At 40.3% G+C, this 22,693-nt stretch overlaps 1 long non-coding RNA gene across 1 annotated transcript; it reads left to right on the plus strand.

Moving 5' to 3' along the window:
• The first annotated feature begins 67 nt into the window (after nt 1-67).
• On the plus strand, nt 68-22,008 carry LOC109444556 (uncharacterized). The gene is made up of 4 exons (XR_012496466.1): nt 68-204; nt 1,796-1,896; nt 18,093-18,193; nt 19,057-22,008. It is a non-coding gene; the product is annotated as an uncharacterized LOC109444556 (long non-coding RNA).
• Nucleotides 22,009-22,693: the final 685 nt, after the last annotated feature.

Below are 22,693 nucleotides of genomic sequence, written 5' to 3' on the forward strand. Positions count from 1 at the left end.
CGGCACTCACCAGCCAGCCCACCTGGCCTCGAGCTGATGGCGTCAGCTGGTGACGTCAGTAACCGGGGCCGCCGTTGCGGTTTCCGTGGCGACCGGCGCTGGCGTCCCCCCCACCTCCCCGCGGGAGATGTGGAGATGCTGGCGCAGTGTCCCCGCGACTCCCAGCGCTTCCCGCAGCGCCGCTGCAGGGAGCTGAAGCAGCAGGTACCGTGTGGCTGTCCCTCGGGGCCTGGACCGTGCGGGTGCCCGGGCGCTGGCGGGGCAAGCCGGGCGCCCGAATCCTAGGAGCTCGCCCCGACCCACTGGCCTTCCCGACAATAGCGCTCGCATCCCAGCATCCTCCCAACCCGACCCCAGGGACCAAACCTCCCGTAATCGTGACCTTAGACTGAGTGCCCAACCCCTAACATCTCAGTCTCCACCCTAACACCTCCCTTAACCCACCTCACCTCCAAACCTAAACTTTTAACGCTAACTTTCCACCCACCTCTGCGCCCAACGCCACTCTGTAGCCCCTTTTCCGCCAGCCTTCCTCCAGGGGAAGCTGTCCTTGCTTCATGTGAACAGGAGCGAAATAGGAATAGCGAAAGAAGAGTCCTAATGTATAAGATTTGAACTAAATAAGAAATAGAAGTAACTCATACGTGAGAAAAGTTAACCTCACGTAATTGCGAAGGAATACGATACCACAGACATTTTAAAATTACAATACTCAGCCCTGCGGAGGGTGACAAAACAGGCACCCACACTCACACTCTCCAGGGTATAAGGTACAGCATTTTTGGAAAGCAGTTTGTAGCAAATATTCATGCTTTTAGGCTGGGTGATTACATTTCCAAGAATTCATAATAAATAATCATTCCTAATAAAAAATTTGGACATATATATAAATACTGTTCATCCCAGTATTATATTAGAAAAGACTTGATACGACTTACATAATCAGTAATAGGGGAATGGACACGTATGATGGGATAGAAGACTGATTAAAATTTTGTTAAAGAGATTTTAATGTTAGGGAAAATATTTGTGATAAAATGTCAGTTTAGAAAAAATATAAAATTAAACACAGTATTTCAATAATTTTTTTTTTTATATGTAGAAAACAGAAGGAAACATGCTAGGGTGGTAACTGGTAGCATGTTGACTGATGATTCTTGTTTCTCTTCATGCCATTTGATATTTTCATAGTTTTGAACACCAAATACATATTGCTTTTAAAAATAAGAAAGTAGGTAGTAATTAATGAGTTGTTAATTTATTTTCTGAAATTCTTATTTCACTTTGCTAATTTTACTTTTCAGTTTTCATATGATCCATTACCAAGTGTTGTTTCCACTAAATAAGATCATTTTGTAATCATTGGTAGACGAGAGATTTACCAAATGCTCATACTTTTTCTAGTTTTGGACTCTTGTTTGAAAAGCACCAAAGATTTGATGGATAAATATCTCTTAAGTGACTCTGTTGGAATTATAGTGGTGGTGCAACAAAAACAAAATAGTCGTCTGGTAGAAATAAAATAAAACTCAATGAGACATTGATTTAAGCTGAGCTTTGACTAGCTGCTTAATATGGTTCTGTACCTAATTTTGAACTTAGTTGGACGTTGAGAGAACCAGGAAATATTTAAGAAGTAAACTACAAAAATTGTTATTAAAACAAAGATGAAACAAAACAAAGTATAACAAGGACTACTCAGCCTGGTAAAGAACTGGCTCAGGAGCCTGTGATACCCGGAATGTCTGGGGAGGTCTCTATGATAGTGTGAACAAATTCCTCCTTGTCCCCGCAGAGGACACCTGAAGTGAAACACGGACCAGATCTCCAGCCTGGTGTCCAGGGGACAAGTAAGAGCCCATCAGGGTCATGCCTGTGATGACTGACTGTCGCCGGGTATGTGAATTTTGTAAATAACAGACGCAAAATTGCAAAAGTAGAGAAGATGCTAGGAAACGTTTTCTTTTCCCATAGTCACTGTTTTATTTCACAACCAAATTAATTTTTTTTACATTTATTTATTTTGACATTTGATATTATTTTATATTAATTTCAGGTATACAGCATAGTGGTTAGACATATATATATATATATATATATATATATATATATATATATATATATATATATATATATATATATATCAATTTATTGGGATGACAATTGTTAGTGAAATTACATAGATTTCAGGTGTACAATTCTGTATTACATCATCTATAAATCCCATTGTGTGTTCACCACCCAGAGTCAGTTCTCCTTCCCTCACCATATATTTGATCCCCCTTTACCCTCATCTCCCACCCCCATCCCCCTTACCCTCTGGTAACCACTAAACTATTGTCTGTGCCTATGAGTTTTTGTTTCTCATTTGTTTGTCTTGTTCTTTTGCTGTTTTTGGTTTATATACCACATATCAGTGAAATCATATAGGTCTCTGCTTTATCTGTCTGACTTATTTCGGTTAGCATCATACCCTCAAGATCCATCCATGTTGTCACAAATGTTCCTATAACATCTTTTCTTACTGCCGAATAGTATTCCATTGTGTATATATACCACAACTTCTTTATCCATTCATCTATCGAAGGACATTTTGGTTGTTTCCATGTCTTGGCCACCGTAAACAAAGCTGCAATGAACATTGGAGCACACGTGTCTTTATGGATAAATGTTTTCAGATTTTTTGGGTAGATACCCAGGAGAGGGATTGCTGGGTCATATGGTAATTCTATTCGTAATTTTTTGAGGAACCTCCACACTGCCTTCCATAACGGCTGCACCAGTCTGCATTCCCACCAACAGTGTATGAGGGTTCCTTTTTCTCCACAGCCTCTCCAACACTTGTTACTATTTGTCTTGTTGATGATAGCCATTCTGACTGGGGTGAGGTGATATCTCATTGTGGTTTTTATTTGCATTTCTCTGATGATTAGTGATGTTGAGCATTTTTTCATGTCTATTTGCCATTTGTATGTCCTCTTTGGAGAAATGTCTCTTCAGGTCGTCTGCCCGTTTTTCAATTGGGTTGTTTGTTTATTTGTTGTTGAGTTTCATGAATGCCTTGTATATTTTGGATATTAGCCCCTTATCAGAGGCACTGTTTGCAAAAATCTTCTCCCAATCAGTTGGTTGCTTCTTTATTTTGTCTATGGTTTCTTTTGCTGTGCAGAAGCTTTTAAATTTCATATAATCCCATTCATTTATTTTAGCTTTTACTTCCATTGCCTTTGGAGTCAAATTCATAAAATGCTCTTTGAACCCAAGGTCCATAAGTTTAGTACCTACGTTTTCTTCTATGCAGTTTATTGTGTTAGGTTTTATGCTTAAGTCTTTGATCCATTTTGAATTAATTTTGGTACATGGTGACAGAGAGCAGTCCAGTTTCATTCTTTTGCACTTGGCTTTCCAGATCTCCCAGCATCATTTATTCAAGAGGCTGTCTTTCCTCCATTGTATGTTTTTAGCTTCTTTGTCAAAAATTATCTGTCCATATTTATTTATAATTTATAATTATCTGAGTTTTATTTCTGAGTTCTCAATTATATTCCATTGGTCTATGTGTCTGTTTTTCTGCCAATACCATGCTGTTTTGATTATTGTAGCCCTGTAGTACAAGCTAAAGTCAGGAAGTGTGATACCTCCAGTATTGTTCTTTTTCCTTAAGATTGCTTTGGCTATTTAGGGTCTTTTGTGGTTCCAAACAAATCTGATGATTTTTTTTGTTCTATTTCCTTAAAAAATGCCATTGGGATTTGGATGGGGAGTGCATTAAATCTGTATATTGCTTTGGGTAATATGGCCATTTTAACTATGTTGATTCTTCCAATCCATGAGCACGGAATGTCTTTCCATTTCTTTGTGTCTTCTTCAATTTCTTTCAAAAATGTCTTATAGTTTTCAGCATATAGGTCTTTCACATCCTTGGTTAAGTTTATTCCTAGGTATTTTATTCTTTTTGCTGCAATTGCAAAAGGAATTGATTTTGTATTTCTTTTTCTGAGATTTCATTGTTAGTATATAGGAATGCAATGGACTTTTGTGCGTTGATTTTGTAGCCAGCAACTTTACTGTATTCATTGATTGTTTCTAATAGCTTTTTGGTGGAGTCTTTAGGGTTTTCTATATATAGCATCATGTCATCTGCAAAGAGTGATAATTTAACTTCTTAATTCCCAATTTGGATGCCTTTTATTTCTTTCTCTTACCTGATTGCTCTGGCAAGGACTTCCAACACTGTGTTGAAAAGCAGAGGTGATAGGGGACAGCCCTGTCGTGTTCCTGAACGTAGAGCAAAGGGCTTCAGTTTTTCACCATTAATTATGAGATTAGCTGAGGGCTTGTCATATATGGCCTTTATTATGTTAAGGTATTTTCCTTCTATACCTATTTTATTAAGTGTTTTAATCATAAATGGATGTTGTATCTTGTCAAATGCTTTTTCTGCATCAATTGATATAATCATATGATTTTTGTCCTTTATTTTGTTTATGTGATGTATCACATTGATGGATTTGTGGATGTTGAACCATCCTTGTGCCCCGGGGATGAACCCCACTTGGTCGTGATGAATAATCTTTTTAATGCATTGTTGTATTCGATTTGCTAGAATTTTATTTAGGATTTTTGCATCTGTATTCATCAGTGATATTGGTCTGTAGTTCTCTTTTTGTGTGTTGTCCTTACCAGGTTTTAGTATCAGGGTAATGTAGGCCTCATAAAATGAGTTAGGGAGTAGTGTCTCTTCTTCAATTTTTTGGAAGAGTTTGAGCAGGATTGGTATTAGATCCTCTTTGAAGGTCTGGTAGAATTCACTAGTGAAGCCATCTGGTCCTGGACTTTTGCTTTTGGGAAGGTTTTGGATGACTGATTCAATTTTGTTACTGGTGATCAGTCTGTTTAGATTTTCCAGTTCTTCATGGTTCAGCCTTCGAAAGCTATATGTTTCTAAGAACTTGTCCATTTCTTCTAGGTTATTGAATTTGGTTGTATATAGTCCTTCATAGTATTCTTGGGTGATCCTTTGTATTTCTGTGGCATTCATGATAACTTCCCCTTTTTTGTTTCTGATTTTGTTAATTATTGTCTTCTCTCTTTTTATCTTAGTGAGTCTAGTCAAGGGTTTGTCAATTTTATTAATCTTTTGAAAGAACCAGTTCTTTTTCACATTCATTTTTTCTATTATTTTAGCTCTACTTCATTTAGTTCTGCTCTGATTTTTGTTATTTCCTTTCTTCAGCTGACCTTGGTTTCATATATTCTTCTTTTTCTAGTTCTTTAAGGTGTAACATAAGGTCATTTATTTGGGATTTTTCTTGTTTCTTGAGATTGGCCTATAATGATATAAATTACCCTCTTAAAACTGCTTTCGCTGCATTCCAAAAATTCTGGTAGGATGTATTTTCATTGTCATTTGTTTCTATGTATCTTTTGATCTCTCCTCTAATTTCTTCTTTGACCCAGTCGTTTTTTAAAAGTATGTTGTTTAATCTCCATGTATTTGTGTTTTTTCCTGCTTTCTTTTTGCAGTTGATATCCAGTTTCAAAGCCTTGTGATCAGAGAATATGCTTGGTATGATTTCAATCTTCTTAAATTTGCTGAAGCTCATTTTATGTCCCAATATATGGTCTATCCTTGAGAATGTTCCACGTACACTAGAAAAGAATGTATAGTCTGATGTTTTAGGATGAAGTGTTCTATATATGTCTATTTTGTCCATTTCATCTAATGTGTCATTTAGGGCTGCTTTTGTTATTTATTTTCTGTTTGGATGATCTATCCATAGCTGTCAATGATGTATTTAAGTCCCCTAGTATAATTGTGTTTTGGTCAATTTCTCTCTTTAGTTTGTTAGTAGTTGCTTGGTATATTTCGGTGCTCCCTGATTGGGGGCATAAATATTGATGACTGTTATGTCTTCTTGTTGTATAGTCCCCTTTACCATTATGAAATGTCCATCTTTGTCTCTTGTTATCTTTTTCACCCTGAAGTCTGTTTCATCTGATATCATGATGGCTACACCTGATTTTCTCTGGGTACCATTTGCTTGGAGTGTCAATTTCCACCCTTTCACTTTGAGTCTATGCTTGTCCTTGTAGCTGAGATGTGTCTCTTGGAGGCAGCATATGGTTGGGTTTAGTTTTTTGATCCAATCTTCTTCTCTGTGCCTTTTTATTGGTGAGTTCAGTCCATTTACATTTAGGGTGATTATTGATATGTGAGGATTTCCTGTCATTCTATCTTTAATTTTCTGGTAAGGCTGTGTCTCCATTGTTTCTTTGCCTTTTTGTTGTTGTCTATTATTTCTGTGTGGAGGTATTCTATGATGTTTCCCTCTGTTTCTTCTTTTATTACAGTGTATATTTCAGTTCTGGATTTATTTTTGAGTGGTTACCCTTAAATTTATGTAAAAGAGAGTTTGATATTTAGAGTATTCTATTCAGGAGCTTACTTTCTCCATTCCCATATTCCAGTTCAGGCCTTTACTCTCCCCCTTTTCATGTTTTGGTTACCACAAATTGTCCCTGTTGATGGTGGTCGAATAGCCTCCTTTAGTATTTCTTGTAGTGCAGGTCGTGTATTAGAAAATTCCCTCAGCTTCTGTATGTCTGGAAAGGTCTTTATTCCTCCTTCATATCTAAAGGATATCTTTGCTGGATATATTATTCTTGGCTCATGATTTCTCTCTTTCAATAGTTTGAATGTTTGGTTCCACTCCCTCCTGGCTTGTAGAGTTTCTGCTGAAAAATCTGATGATAATCTCATGGGCTTCCTTTGTATGTTACCGTCTTGTTTTCCCTGGCTGCCTTGAGGATTCTTTCTTTGTCGTTGATTTTAGACAGCTTCAATACAATGTGCCTTGGAGAAGGCCTGTTGGGATTGAGGTAATTAGGTGTTCTATTTGCTCTTGGATTCAAGGATCCAGTTCTGTCCACAAGTTTGGGAAGTTCTCATCAACAATTTGTTGGAATATATTCTCCGTTCCCTTCTCTCTTTGTTCTCCTTGTGGTATGCCCATTATTCTTATATTGCTCTTTCTGATGGAGTCAGAAAGTTCTTGAAGAGTTCGTTCATTTCTTTTAAGTCTCAAGTCTCTTTCTTCTTCCAGCTGTGTAATTTCCAGGTTTCTATCTTCGATGTCACTGATTCTTTCCTCCATCTGGTCAACTCTACTACCTAAGCTGGTTATTTCATTCTTAATTTCTTCTATTGAGTTCTTAATCTCCAGAAATTCTATTTGGTTCTTTTTTAAAATTTCAATATCTTTCGTAAAATGCTCATGTTATTCTTTGATTGTGTTTCTGAGTTCATTAAACTGCCTTTCTGTGTTGTCTTGCATCTCGTTGAGTTTTTTCAGAACTGCAATCTTGAATTCTCTGTCATTGAAGTCTCATATTTTCATATTTTTAAGTTCCTTTTCTGGAGACTTTTCACTTTCTTTGTGAGCTGTCTTGTTGCCTTGGTTATTCATGGCAATTACTGATTTATTATTTCTCTTCCTAGATATCTACAAGAGTGGCTTCTGCAACAGGTTGATAGGAAGAGGTCTTTCTTTTGTTTTCCAGTACTTGTTGGTAGAATGTTTTATTTTCTCTCAGACTGCAGCCTTTTTTTCCTCTCTCACACGGTAGTGCTATGTTTCCTCTGGACTATTCCAGCTTCTCACACAATGGGGGGATTCCCTGGGAAACGGGCTTCTCCTCTGTTAATAGTTCACCTGGGTCACAGGGCGCAGTGTCCGTGTGGGTATGCGAGAGCTTTTGAATTTCCAAAGCTCTTCCTGCACCAGATTCAGAGCCTGTATGTTTCAGCAGTTCTGTTTACTCCTGCAGGGATCCGCCCAGATAGGTGGGGCCAGGGGCGGGGTGAGTTGTACGAGATGGCCCAGAGCAATGGCGGCAACCACCACCAGAGCCGGTCCTGCTTCCACAGCTCCCTCCCCTTTGCCGGAACTAGTTGGGCTGCGAATCTGTGTCTGCGGTCCACAGTTCTCAGAACAGTAAATATTCTTTTATTTTGATCTGACACTGCTACTGTTCCGCTTCTAGCACCGGGGACGTGAGGGCAGGGCGAGCTCTGGGAGGGTAGGGAGAGGGCGGCTAGTCTCAGTGCCTAAGGCTTCCATTCTCTGCTCGGCAGTGAGGGCTTAAACCACTGTTTTCAGCCTTCTTCCCTCAGTCTTTTCTCCAAGGTCTGTGCCGTGAGCATTGGGTTCAGCTGTGTTTTATGCTGTCCCCTCAGCCCTGTGGGCCATAAATGGAGCCCTCGCAGTCTAAGTTCTTCCCTCTCCTGCAGCTGTGGTAGTTCTGGGATGCAGCGAGCTTGGAGCACTGAGCAAGGTCTGCGTCCTGCGCCCGCGCTGCTCTGTCTCTGCACTTCTCCCTCTTCTCCTCCCCCACTCGTGCGATTCGCCCACCTTTAGGTGAATTCAGTAGTGGGCCTCTTCGTCTTGCCTGTCTGCTGCAGGGAGTCCTTTGTGGAGTTATTGTTGTTCAATTAGTTATAATTTCCAGGGGAGCTTTACAGAGGCTCACCTCACGCCGCCATTTTGATGACATCAACATTTATATATTTTAAGAAGTGATTCCCCCTGACCAGTCTACTACCCATCTGACACCGTACATGGTTATTACAATATTATTGCCTGTATTCCTTATGCTATAACCATCACCATGACTACTGTGCAACAACCAACCTGTACTTCTTAATCTCTTCCCCTTTTTCACTTACCTTCAACCCCCCTCCCATCTGGCAAGCATCAAAATATTTTCTGGATCTATGAGTTTGTTTCTATTTTGTTTGTTTATTTTGTTCTTTAGATTCCACATATAGGTGACATCATATTGCATCTTTCTCTGTCTGACATACTCCACTAGGCACAATACCCCCCAGGTCCATCCATACTGCTGCAAATGGCAAGAACCCATCCCCTTCCATGGCTAAGCAATATTCCACCTCTTCTTTATCCATTCTTCCATCAACAGACACCTGGGCTGCCTCCACATCTTGGCCATTGTAAATAATGCTGCAATGAACATATGGATGCGCACATCTCCTCGAAGTAGCATTTGGGTTTCTTCAGATAAATACCCTGAAGTGACATTACTGGGTCCTTCGTTGTCTCTTATTATAGCCTTTGTTTTAAAGTCATTTTGTCTGGTATTGAGTACTCATATCACTACCTCAGCTGTTTATTTTTGTTTCCATTCTCATGAAATATGTTTTTCCCAACCCTTTACTTTCAGTTTGTGTGTGTCTTTCGGTCTGAAGTGAGTCTCTTGTAGGCAGCATATTTAAGGGTCTAGTTTTCTTATCCATTCAGCCACCCTGTCTTTTAATTGGAGCATTTAATCCATTTACATTGAAAGTAACTTTTGATAGACATGTGGTTATTGCCATTTTATTCATATTTTTGTCTTATTTACATCTTAAGAAGTCTAAGATTCCTTGTAATACTGGTTTGGTGGTGATGAACTCCTTTAGCTTTTTCTTGTCTCAGAAGATCTTTATCTGTCCTTCAATTCTAAATGATAGCTTTTTGTTTTGTTTTTGTTTTTTTAACATTTTTTTATTAGTTTCAGGTGCACAAAACAATGTAATAGTTAGATATTTATCATTTATATCCCTCACACAGTGACAACCCCCCTCCCCCCCATCCACTATGCCTCTGACATCGTACACAGCCATTACATTTCCACTATCTCTATTCCTAATGCTGTACTCCACTTCATATATATATATATATATATATATATATATATATATATATATATAAATTGTAGTTAACATACATTATTGTTTAACTACATAATTGTAGTTAAAAAAATATATATATATATATAATTGTAGTTAACATTCATTATTGTTCAGCTTCAGCTTTGCTGGGTAGAATAATCTTAGTCGTAGGTCCTTGCTTTTCATCACTTTGAATATTTTCTGCCAACTCCTGCAAAGTTTCTGTTGAGAAATCAGCTGACAGTCTTATGGGAGCTCCCTTATAGGTAACTAACTGCTTTTCTCTTGCTCCTTTTAAGATTATCTTTTTGTTTTGTTTTGGAACTGCATCTTTATTTAAATGAAATATGCCTACACAAGTGTTTCTTTAATAAAGTCATTCATTTGCAAATGTACATGAATGTGGGCATTTTGATATATACTTGATTTTTTTTAAATTATGCATTTAGAGTTGTACTTTCAAACACACACTAAAATATTTTTTCCAAATATTCACATAGCTGTCACAGATATTTTAAAATTGAAGATAAGGCCTTTATTTACTTTGTCTTTTTCACCACCATCCTAATACATATCTTCATTTTTGAGATAACAGCTATTCTCACTTTGGTGTTTATTCTTCTAGACCTTTTTCTTTGCATTTGTACACATAACTATACCCATACTCATAAGAAATTTGTGGTACTATTTTGTGGACTTCTCCCTGCCACCCTTTCATTCTTTTTCTTTTTAAAAATATTTTTATTAAAATATAGCTAACATACAGTATTATATTAGTTGCAGTTATTCAACATTTATGTACCAAAAAAAGTGACCACCATAAGTACAGCAACCATCTGACACTGTACCTTGTTATCACCATATTATTGACTATATTCTCTATGCTATACACTACATCCCCATGACTTATTTGTTTTATACCTGGAGACTTGAACCTCTTATTCCCCGTCACCTCCACCCCTTTTTAATTTTTCAATTACAGTTGACATTCAGTATTATTTTATATTAATTTCAGGTGTATAGCATAGTGATTAGACATTTGTATAATTTAAGCAATGATCCCCCTGACTTGTACCCACCTGGCACTATATTGTTATTACCATGATATTGACTATATTTCCTATGCTTTAATATACATCCCCATGACTATTTTGTTAAGTATCAGTTTATACTTCTTACTCCCTTCACCTTTTATACCTTGCCCCCCAACCCCCTCCCATCTATCACCCCAACAAATCTCACACCTATCTGACACCATATAGATATTACAATATTATTGACTATATTCCTTATGAAATATCCTATATGCCCCTGACTACTGTGTAACAACCAATTTGTACTTCTTAATCCTTCACCTTTTTTCACCTTGCCCCCAACCCCCTCCCATCTATCACCCCAATAAACCTAGTACCAATATGACAAAATACATATGAGTAGTTATTACAGTAATTATTGACTATATTCCTTATGCTATACCCTACACCCTCATGATTACTGTGTAACAACCAATTTGTACTTCTTAATCCCTTCCCCTTTTTCACTCACCCCCAACCCCCCTCCCATCTGGCAACCATCAAAATGTTCTCTATATCTATGAGTTTGCTTCTGTTTTGTTTGTTTATTTTGTTCTTTAGATTCCACATATAAGTGACATCACATTGCATCTGTCTTTCTCTGTCTGACACTACACTCAGCACAATTCCCTCCAGGTTCATTCATGCCATCCCAGATGGCAAGAACCCATTCCCTTCCATGGCCGAGCAATACTCCATTGTATATATGTACCACCTCCTCTTTATCCATTCTTCCATGCATGGACAGCCAGGCTGCCTCCACATCTTGGCCATTGTAAAAAATGCTGCAATGAACATATGGATGCACACATTCCCGCAAGGTAGCATTTGGGTTTCTTTGGATAAATACCTTGAAGTGGTATTACTGGGTACTTCTTTGTCTCTTGCTATACTTTGTTTTACAGTCTATTTTGTCTGGTATAATTATTGCTACCCCAGCTTTTTTTTTTTTTCATTTCCATTTTCATGAAATATTTTTTTCCATCCCTTTACTTTCCATTTGTGTATGTCTTTCAATCTGAAATTAGTCCCTTGTAGGCAGCATATGTAAGGGTCTTTTTTCTTATCCATTCAGCCCTCCTATAGCTTTTGAGTGGAGCATTTAATCTATTTACATTGAAAGTAATTGTTGATAGATATGTAGTTATTGCCATTTTATTATTCGTAATTTTGGTCTTTTTTTTCTTTCCACATCTTAAAGAAGTCCCTCTATCATTCCTTGTAATTGGTTTGGTGATGATGAACTCCTTTAGCTTTTTCTTGTCTGGGAATCTCTTTATCAGTCCTTCGATTCTAAATGATAGTTTTGCTGTGTAGAGTAATCTTAGTTGTAGGTCCTTTCTTTTCATTCTGTTGAATATTTTGTGTGAATCCCTCTGGCCTGCAAAGGTTCTGTTGAGAAGTCAGCTGACAGTCTTATGGGAGCTCCCTTATAAGTTACAAGTTAACTTTCTCTTGCTGCTTTTGAGATTCTCTCTTTGTGTCTTGGTGTGGGCCTCTTTGGGTTCATCTTGTTTGGGGCTCTCTGTGCTTCCAGGGCCTGTATGTCTATTTTCTTTGCCAGGTCAGAAAAGTTTTCTGTCATTATTTCTTCAAATGGGTTCTCAATCCCTTGCTTTCTCTCTTCTCCTTCTGGTACCCTATGATATGAATGTGGTTATGTTTGATGTTATCCCACAGGTCTCTTACACTACCCTCATTTTTTTTGGATTCTTTTTTCTTTTTGCTGTTCTGATTGGGTGTCTTATGCTACTTTGTCTTCCAAATTGCTTATTCGATCCTCTGCTTCATCTAGTCTGCTGGTGATTCCTTCTAGTGCAATCTTCATTTCAGTTATTTTTCACTTCTGACTGGTTCTTTTTTATGGTTTCTATGTCCTTTTTTATGCTCGCTGTCTCTTTATTGAAGTTCTTACTAAGTTCCTTGCTCATCCTTAAGACAATTGTTTTGAACTCTGTCTTTAGCAGGTTGCTTGCCTTCATTTTGTTTAGTTCTTTTTCTGGAGTTTTGTCGTGTTCTTTCATTTGGGATGTATTTCTCTGTTTCCTCATTTTGGCTGCCTCTCTGTTTTTATGTAGTGGGTAGATCTGCTATGTCCCCCAGTCTTGTCCAGGTGACCTTATGTAATAGGTGCCCTGTGGAGCCCAGTGGCACAGTTTCCCTCATCACCTGCACTGGGTGCTCCAGGAGTTTCCCTGTGTTGGTCATGTGTGCTCTTCAGTTATAGTTGAGCCTTGATTGCTATTGGCCCATCAGTGGGTGGGACTGACCCTCAGGCTGATGGACTGTGGGATTGGGCCACATCCACAGCTTATGGGCTGCTGTGTGGGGGGCTTACCCCACTGAGTGGGATTTGCCTCAGTGGGCTCTGGTGCCTGTTGAGACCACCCTTTGTGTGTGCCACTTGTGGGGCTGATTGGGTGGTGCTCTGCATAGCTAACTTCCAAGTATGTTGTTCTGGGTCCTCTTGGGAGGGGCTCCCATGCAGGCCCAGGCCACCTACTATCTGTGACCAATGGGGGCTACCTGGTAAAAGCTACAAAGTGATCCACAGTGTTCACTGACTGTGCTAACCCTAGAGGAGTGTGGGGGAGGCCACGCTGTGAACCAAGGATGTCTGCCACCGATACCAGGCCTGGGGTATCTCTGCAAAATGCATGGAGACCCCAAGGCTTGCTGCCACCTTCCAGCTCCCTTAAGTTTCAGCCACTGATAGAGCCTCATGCAGTATGCAAGTTGGGTGAGGCAGGGTCTCAGGGAGTCACTAGAGTGGGAAGGGTCATGGTCACCAGGTTAATGCAAATGCTGGTGTGGTGCCAGTGCTGCACTTGAAGCTACTCAGCAAAAGTCTCAGAGCACACTGAGGCCAGTTACCACCTGCCTGGGGTCTCTCTGACTCTGATAGCTTTCTAAGAAAGAGCACAATGCAGGGAGGGTTGGCTGCTCACAAGAAAGTGCCTCCAGTGTTGGGGGAGTTGAGTGGGGTGGGGTCTCAGTGAGTCAGCAGTGTGGAGCTGCGGAGCTCACTAGACCCATCAGATTCAAATTTGGACATAAGTGTAGGGAGCCGGCTCAACACCAGAAAGATGGTGCCTGCCTGCCGGCTGCACAGGAGCAGGACCCCACACAGGGAAAATGCTGACTGTCCTCCAGCTGTCCTCCTGAAGCCACACAACTCAGCCTGTCCCCCTTATGTCTCTGACACCCCCCAAGTCACCGTCCCTCCACCGGACACAGGGTGAGTGCATGCGAGCGAATGAGTCTATGTGCTGGCCCTTTAAGAGGACACTTGGGTTTCCTGCCACCTTCTGTCCCACCCGGATGATTGGAATCCCCACTATTTTTCACAGCCAGATATTGTGGGGGCTCTTCTTACTGGCACCAGTACTCTGGGTTGGGGAAGCCAGTGTGGGTCTGGGGTCCCTTGCTTCCCTGGGGGGAACTTCCATGACCGAGATATCCCTCCTGGTTCTCATCTGCCACACAGAGGTTTGGGGTTAGCCAGTTTCACATCTCTGCCCCTCCTACCAGTCTCAATATGGCTTCTTCTTTATATCTATAGTAATAAAACTTCTGTTCAGGGAGATTTCAGATGGTTCTCCAGGATGATTGTTCTATAATTTAGTTGTAATTTTACTTTGTTCATGGAAGGAAGCAGCCACAGTGTTTATCTATTCTGCCATCTTGGATCTCCCAAGATTCTCTTTTTATCTTTAACCTTTGGCATTTTGATTATGATGTGTCTTGGTGTGGGCCTCTTTGGGTTCATCTTATTTGGAACTCCTGGCACTTCCTGGGCTTGTATGTCTATTTCCTTCACCAGGTTAAGGAAGTTTCTGTCATTATTTCTTCAAGTAGGTTTTCATTCCTTGCTCTCTCTCTCTTTTCCTTCTCATACTCCCCTGATGTGAAAGTTGGTATGCTTGGTGTTGTCTCAGAGGCCCCTTAAACGATCCTCATTTTTGGGGGGCTGGGGAAATTCTTTTTTTCTTTTTGCTGTTCTGATTGGGTGTTTTCTGTTACCTTATCTTCCAAATTGCTGATTTGAACCTCTGCTTCATCTAATCTACTCTTGATTCCTTCTAATGTATTCTTCATTTCAGTTATTGTATTCTTTATTTCTGACTGGTTCTTTTTTATATTTTCTATCTCCATTTTTATGTTTCCTATCTCTTTGTTCACGTTCTCACTGAGATCATTGAGCATCCTTATAACCAGTGTTTTGAACTCTGCATCTGGCAGATTGCTTATCTCCATTTTGTTTAGTTTTTTTTTTGTTTTGTTTTGTTTTGTTTTTTTTCTGGAGCTTTATTCTGTTCTTTTATTTGGGACACATTTCTTTTTATCCCCATTTTGACTGCCTTCCTGTGTTTGTTTCTATGTATTAGATAGAGCTGCTTTATCTCCTGGTCTTAGTAGAGTGGCCTTAGATAGTAGGTGTCCTGGGGGATTCAGTGGCACAGTCTTTCTGAGCTGGGTGCTCAAGGTTTGTCCCTTGTATGGGTTGTGTGTGTCCTCCTTGTTGTAGTTGAGACTTGACTGCTGTTTTCATGTTAATGGGAAGGATTGACCCTCGGGCTGATTGGTTGTGAGGATTGGCCTTGACTACAGTGGAGGAACTGTTGTGTAGGGGCTGACCTTATGGAGCAGGATTCACTTTAACAGGGGTCTGGTGACTTCCCAGTTTGTCCTTTGGGTTTGTCATCTGTGAAGATGGCCTGGTGGTGGTCCAGCAGAGTCTGAAGCCAGGCACTGGTTGTGCTGGCCTGGGGGCTGCCACCTGTGCCCTGCACAGGGCCCCCTGGCATGAGCCATAGAGTGATCCACAAAGGCCTTTCACCTCTGTTGGGCTTGCAGGTACCTTGAGAGGCCAAGCTACAAACCAAAGCCAGCTGCCTCTAGTGCCAGGCTTGCAGCTGTTTAGCAAGCAGCATGCCAAAGCCAGATGCTGTTTATTTGGGGTTTGTGAACCTGCAAAAGATTGTAGGAAAGTCCGAAGAATGAGCCATGGCATGCCTTTTGTATGGAAAAGCCACTGGAATTAGCTCGGGTGGGCCTGCAAGTTGGGTGAAGCAGGATCTCAGGGAATCACTAGGGTGGGGCAAACAGTGTTAGCCAGGTTAATGGAGACTCAGCTGTGGTGCCTGCCTGCATTTGCACATTGGGTGGGGGGCGGGCTCAACAAAGAAACAATGGCTGCTACCAGCTCCTCTGACCATCTGGGAGAAAGCTGCCCCTCCAGCCTTCACTCTGCAGCCAGACAATTCAGTTTCTTCCTGTATGTCCCTGGTGCCTTTCAAGCAAGCAGCTGACCCAGCGCTAGAGCTCAGAGCAAGTGAGTCTGAAAGCAAGTCCATGCCTGGCCCCTTTAAGAGGAATGCCTGGGACTTCAGCATCCCTCCATCTCACTCAGCCACAATCTCCACTGGTTTTCACAGCCAGAAGTTTATGGGGAATTCTCTTCCCAGCACTGGAACCCTGGGCTGAGGAAGGGCTGAGAGCCCTCGCTCCTCAGGGGGTACCTCTGCAGCCCGGATATCCCTCCCAATCTTCAATGGCCACACACGAGTGTGGGACCAGTCCGTTCCACATCTCCACCCCTCCTACCAGTCTTGAGGTGGCTTCTTTTTATATCCTTAATTGTAGGGCTTCGGTTAAGCTAGACTCAGGTGATTCTCAATGGTGGTTGTTTTGTAGTTTAGTTGCAAATTTTGAGGTGGTTGTGGGAAGAGGTGATCACAGCATTTACCTACTCCACCATTTTGACTGGAAGTAAGTATCTTGCCTTTGGATGTCTGTTTCCTATGTTTGTAGAGAACATCATGGATTTTGGTTTTGAATTTTATTCCTTTCTAGGAAAATAAAGGAGAATTATTTTTGCAGGGAATCAGTTTTGAGCAAGTTACTTCTTACAAGCATATCTTGCTCCTTCACAGCTGGCTTCAGAGATCTCATGTGGGATGCTAAGACAAGCACTATAATTACAGTTACTACCAGTATAGGATTGTGACTTTTCCAGATTGTGTCATGGTTGCAAGCATAACAATAACATGTAAATTGATTAATGCATTATGCAAAACATGAAACACTCGGTAGTTTCATAGCCAACACAAAACTTGGGTTTGTTACTGTGACTTTACCTAGTTTCCCTTTGTTGCTCTCTTCTCCTATTGTTACAGATGAAATAATACTATGTACCTATCTTAATCGTTCTTTGCCCCAATTTCTTCATCTGTGAAAAGGGAATAATAATAATACTTCTAACAGGATTCTTGTGAAAATTACATCATATGTATGAAGGAGCTGAGAACAGTGTCTGGCTCATGATGATAACTCAGGAAATGTTAACTGGTATTATTATTAGTCGTAGTAGGAGTAATATTATTTTAATTAAGTAGGATTGAGGATTGGCAGTACTTTATGATTATACTTCTTTGGGGATAGCTTAGAGTAAAGGATTCCTGTATCCCAGTATTTGAAGTAGGAAATACTCTTGATATCTATTTCTATTCTGCAACTTTTAAGCAGATGTAAACCACATCAGAGCATATAACTCCCCATCCTTTTTACCTTCTATTTTTAATCTCTTCCTCACCCAGAGCCTCAAGGGAAGAATAAGAGGACCCAGTGTGGTCAGGTTTTGTGGGGAGGAGTGGCGCAGAATTTTAGTGTCCTTTTCCCTGTCAACATGAGCATTGTCTGGAACCTTGTTTGTATTAAGTATCTTTCATTGCAAGTCAACAAAGATGTTGTATTTGGTCTGTTTCAAGTACTAATACTGGAATAAGTGTCATTTAATTTTATGTACTTGTACCCAGAGAACTAAATATTCAGCTTCCATTCCTTACATTGAAAAGGTAACAAGCTTTTACGTGTTGTCTTATTTTTTCAATGATCTAAGTTATTTAAATGGAAAGGCCCATGACCGTAAAGCAAGGTATTAACTGTGGAGGAATGATTGTGAAGGAGCCTGCAGCACCATGATTCCATGGTCAGGTTTCACATTTCATCTGATTGTACTGACTGTTCATCACAATGTTTATGTTTGCCCCCAAAATACAAATATTTCAAAGACAAATATGTACGAAAAATTCACCTAAAGTTTTGACTTAAACTGAACATGCTATTGACACTTTTCTTGTGGGTGTATATTTGTGTGTAAAATGTTTCCTTTTGTTCTTATTTGATGTACATTTTCTTAAGTATTTATAAAAGATGCTTTGAAAATGAATTTGTCTTATAAATCATAAAAGTAAACCTTCTTTTGTAACTAATTTCTCACTTAGATTAGGTTGAGACCAAGTGGTGTTTCATTGATTGTGCCCCTCGGGAGTGAGCATCCAGGTTCTCAGCAGACACCCCACCTTCATCGTTTGATGGCAGTAAGGTGAGCTCACTGAGGAGGACACTGGTTCACATCAGGATGGAAAATGTTTTGTTCGTGCTACATGCTAAACATGTACTGCATGGGGTCCATCTGTTTCTGTGTCCCTCAGTTTCTCCCTTTCATTGTGTGTATATGTGTGTGTGTGTGTGTGTGTGTGTGTGTGTGTGTGCGTGCGTGCACGTGCCCACACATGTGCATGCATGTGTACTAATATGTGGTAGGGTGCAAACCACATGGGTTCTGTTGATATAGGCTTAACTCCTGGCTCTTGCAGTTGCTAAGTATGTGATGTTGGCATACATATTGCAGTTAACTCCTCTAAGCTTTAGATTTTTCACTTATAAAAAGGTGCTGATGCCTGTCTTCTAGTATTGTATACAATTCAGGTCTTAAGTGCACAGTGTCACACTCTTGACAAATGTACTCCCCTGTGTAACCAACACCCCTGTCAGGATGTGGACATTACCCTCACCTTACAACGTTTCTTGCTTCCTTTTCCTTTTTTTTTTCACTTTAATAATTATTTTTATTTTATTTTTTTAATTTATTTTTAAAATTTATTGGGGTGACAATTGTTAGTAAAATTACATAGATTTCAGGTGTACAATTCTGTATTACAGAATTGTAATCCCATTGTGTGTTCACCACCCAGAGTCAGTTCTCTTTCCATCACCATATATTGGATCCCCTTTACCCTCATCTCCCACCCCCCAAACCCCTTACTCTCTGGTAACCACTAAACTATTGTCTGTGTCTATGAGTTTCTGTTTCTCATTTGTTTGTCTTGTTCTCTTGTTGTTTTTGGTTTATATACCACATATCAATGAAATCACATGGTTCTCTGCTTTTTCTGTTCACTGCAGCTTTGTTTACAGTGGCCAAGACATGGAAACAACCAAAATGTCCTTCGATAGATGAATGGATAAAGAAGTTGTGGTATATATACACAATGGAATACTATTCGGCTGTAAGAAAAGATGATATAGGAACATTTGTGACAACATGGATGGATCTTGAGAGTATGATGCTGAGCAAAATATGTCCTTTTCCATTTTACACCTCCATGATTCCTAAGAGAATGTTTTTCACCCAGTACCAAAGAAAGAATTTGAATACTCTTTAAAATTTAATTGATCTGTTTGTGAGCTACAACTTAAACACTGCTTAGGTGGAAATTAATAACTTTAATTGCATATACTAGACAAGAAGAAAGATTTAAAATCGTGTTCTGGGCCGGCCTAGTGGCTCAGGCGGTTAGAGCTCCATGCTCCTAACTCCGAAGGCTGCAGTTCGATTCCCACATGGGCCAGTGGGCTCTCAACCACAAGGTTGCCAGTTCAACTACTCGAGTCCTGCAAGGGATGGTGGGCAGTGCCCCCTGCAACTAAAATTGAACACGGCACCTTGAGTTGAGCTTCGGCTGAGCTCCCGGATAGCTCAGTTGGTTGGAGTGCGCCCTCTCAACCACAAGGTTGCCGGTGTGACTCCCGCAAGGGATGGTGGGCTGTGCCCCCTGCAACTAGCAACGGCAACTGGACCTGGAGCTGAGCTGCGCCCTCCATAACTAAGACTGAAAGGACAACAACTTGAAACTGAACGGCACCCTCCACAACTACGATTGAAAGGACAACAACTTGACTTGGAAAAAAAAAAAAAAAAAGACCTGGAAATACACAGTGTTCCCCAATAAAGTCCTGTACCCCTTCCCCAATAAAATCTTTTTTAAAAAAAATTGTGTTCTAAGCTATCAACTCAAAAGGCTGAAAAAGGAAAAGTGAGTTAAACAGGAAGGAAATAGAATGGAAGAAATAAGGAACAGAAATTAATGAAATAGAAAATAGATAAACAAAAGAGAAAATCAAAACAGGCAAAAGTTTATTTTTTGAAACGATTAGTAAAATTGAGAGATGCCTAGTAAAACTAGTCAATAAATTTTAAAAAGGGATAGAGAAGGAAAACAAATGATCAATATCTGACATGAACATGGAAGCCTCCCCACAGGTCTCGCACACATTAAGAGGACAATTAGGGATATTATAAACATCTTTATGCCAATAAATTTGATAGCATAGACAAATTCCTTGAAAATCCATAATTTACTGAAACTAATACAAGAAAAAATAGAAATTTAAATGACCTCTGTTAAAGAAATTGAAACTTCCAACAAAGGAAACTCTAGGACCAGTAGCCTTCACTGGTGAATCCCTCCCAACATTTAAGGAAGAAACAATACCAGTAGTACACACACTCTTCCAAAGAATAGATAAAGAGGAAATGCTTCCCAACTCATAAGGCCAGGAAAAACATGATTCCAAAATATGACAAGACATAACAAGAAAGAAAAATTACAAGACTAATATCCCTCATGAGTATCAAAACTAAAATCCTAAACAAAATATTAGCAAATTGAATATCACGACTAATTAGGGAATACTGAATTTGAATTCCAGGAATGCAAATGCATGCACATGTGTAACCGACATTTAACATTTAAATATGGATCATTGTAATATGCCATATTAACAGAACTAAAGAAGAAAAATTGTATGGTCAGCTCAATTGATATAGAAAAAGTACTTGACAAACTTCAAGACCCATTCATGACTTTGTAAAAATTCTCAACAAACTAGGAACAGAAGGGGACTTCCTCACATTGCTAAAGGGTAACAAGAGAAAACTAAAGTTAGCATCATCATACCTAACGGTGAAATACTCAACACTTTCTCCCTAAGATCAGGAACAAGACAAGGATGTCCAAGAAATAAACAGGTAACTCCATTTTTTAAATGGGCAAAAGACTGAACAAACACTCAAAAAAAGAAAATATGTGAAAAACCAAGAGGTATATAAAAAAGATACTCAACATATAATAAGTCATCAGTGAAACACCATAGGCTACTTACAAGAAACGTCCCTTAAATATAATACTATGGGCAGGCTAAAAGCAGAAGGATGGAAAAAGGTAGCGCCCTCAAAAGATATTACTATCAGACAAAGTAACCTTTAGAACAAGGACAATTACCAGGAATGAAGAGGTACACTGCATGATAAAAGTGACAATTCACCAAGAAGACATAACAATCCTAAATGTATGTATACCTAACATCAGAGCTTCCATACGGGAAGTAAACATTGACACAATGAAAGGAGAAACGGGCAAAGCCACAGTTATGGTTGGAAACTTGAACACGTCTCTCTCCGTAATCTACAGAACCAGCAGACAGAAAATTAGTAAGGACATAAAGGGACTGAATGACACCATTAACAAGCTGGATCTAATTGTCTTTTGTACAATACCTCACCCCAAAATAGTAAATCCTCATTCTCTTCAGTGCACATGGAACATTCAGCAAGCTAGGGGAACCTGAACAAATTCAAAGGACTGAAATCATGCACTGGCTGGCTTTTGATCACATGAATGGAGTTACAAATCAGTTACAGATAGCTGGAGAAATCCTTAAATATTTGGAAATGAAACAACAAGTTGTAAATAATCAAAGGGTTAAAAGGAAATTTCAAGGGAAATTAGAAAAGATTTTGAACTGAACACAAGAGAAATGTGTGCAATCTGTGGGACCTGGGCTGAAGCACTGCTCAGAGGGACGTTGATGGCAGCAGGTGCTCACTGCAGAGAGGTCTCCAGTGGGTGCTTGGCCCCCTGAGGGGGAGGCAAGGCTTGACTTGAGGTCTGAGGGGTGAGCAGGCCTTAGGAGGTGAAGACAAGGGAAGGAGCAGGCCCAAGGAGCAGCACAGGTGACGTTTTGGAGGGAGGGACTTGGGAAGTGGGAGGCTAGTGTGGCTGAGTGGGCAGAGAGAAGGACAATGCAGATTGGGGTGAAACAGGAGACGTCGGGGCAAGGGGGGCACAATGTAAGCCGTGGTGTGAGGGGGCTTTGTCTTCACCCTAAAAACAGAGGAGTACTGGGGGAAGTCACGTGATTTAGACTTATGTTTTGGGAAGATGTCTGGCTCCTCTCTGGAAGTGGATTAGAGGGGACAGAAGAGGCATGAGCAGACCATGGGGGGTCATGGCACAGTGTGGTGCTCAAAGTGTTGCCTTCAAGAAAAACTCTGGGGCCACCCTGGTGCCACCGTCTGCTAAGTGTGGGACACTGACCAGAGGCCTGGACCTTGTTCTCACATCTCTCAGGGTCAGTGTGAGGAATAAATGAGGTAACACAGTGTGGGGACAGAGTCCCAGAGAGCAGTTTCCAGGCTCTCAGCCTCGAGTGGGAAGGTGCTGGCTCGGGTGGTGAATGACCATCAACTGTGATTGGTTGGCCATCAGCTGTAACCAGTTAGCCAGTTGGCTACTGATGTAACTGCAGGGCTGCGTTGATTGGTTGGTTGGTTGGCAGGCAGAGAAGTGAATGGCGGACTGCGGATCGTGTGGCTACTACTGCGTGTGTCTCCCCCAGCCTCCAGTGAGACTATAGTGATATGACTCCCCTACCTATGGCTCCGTGGGTGTTCCTTTTTGGCCTAGCCATATCCTGGGTT

The sequence above is a fragment of the Rhinolophus sinicus genome, linkage group LG05 (genome assembly GCF_036562045.2).
Source record: "Rhinolophus sinicus isolate RSC01 linkage group LG05, ASM3656204v1, whole genome shotgun sequence".
Lineage (NCBI taxonomy): Eukaryota > Metazoa > Chordata > Mammalia > Chiroptera > Rhinolophidae > Rhinolophus > Rhinolophus sinicus.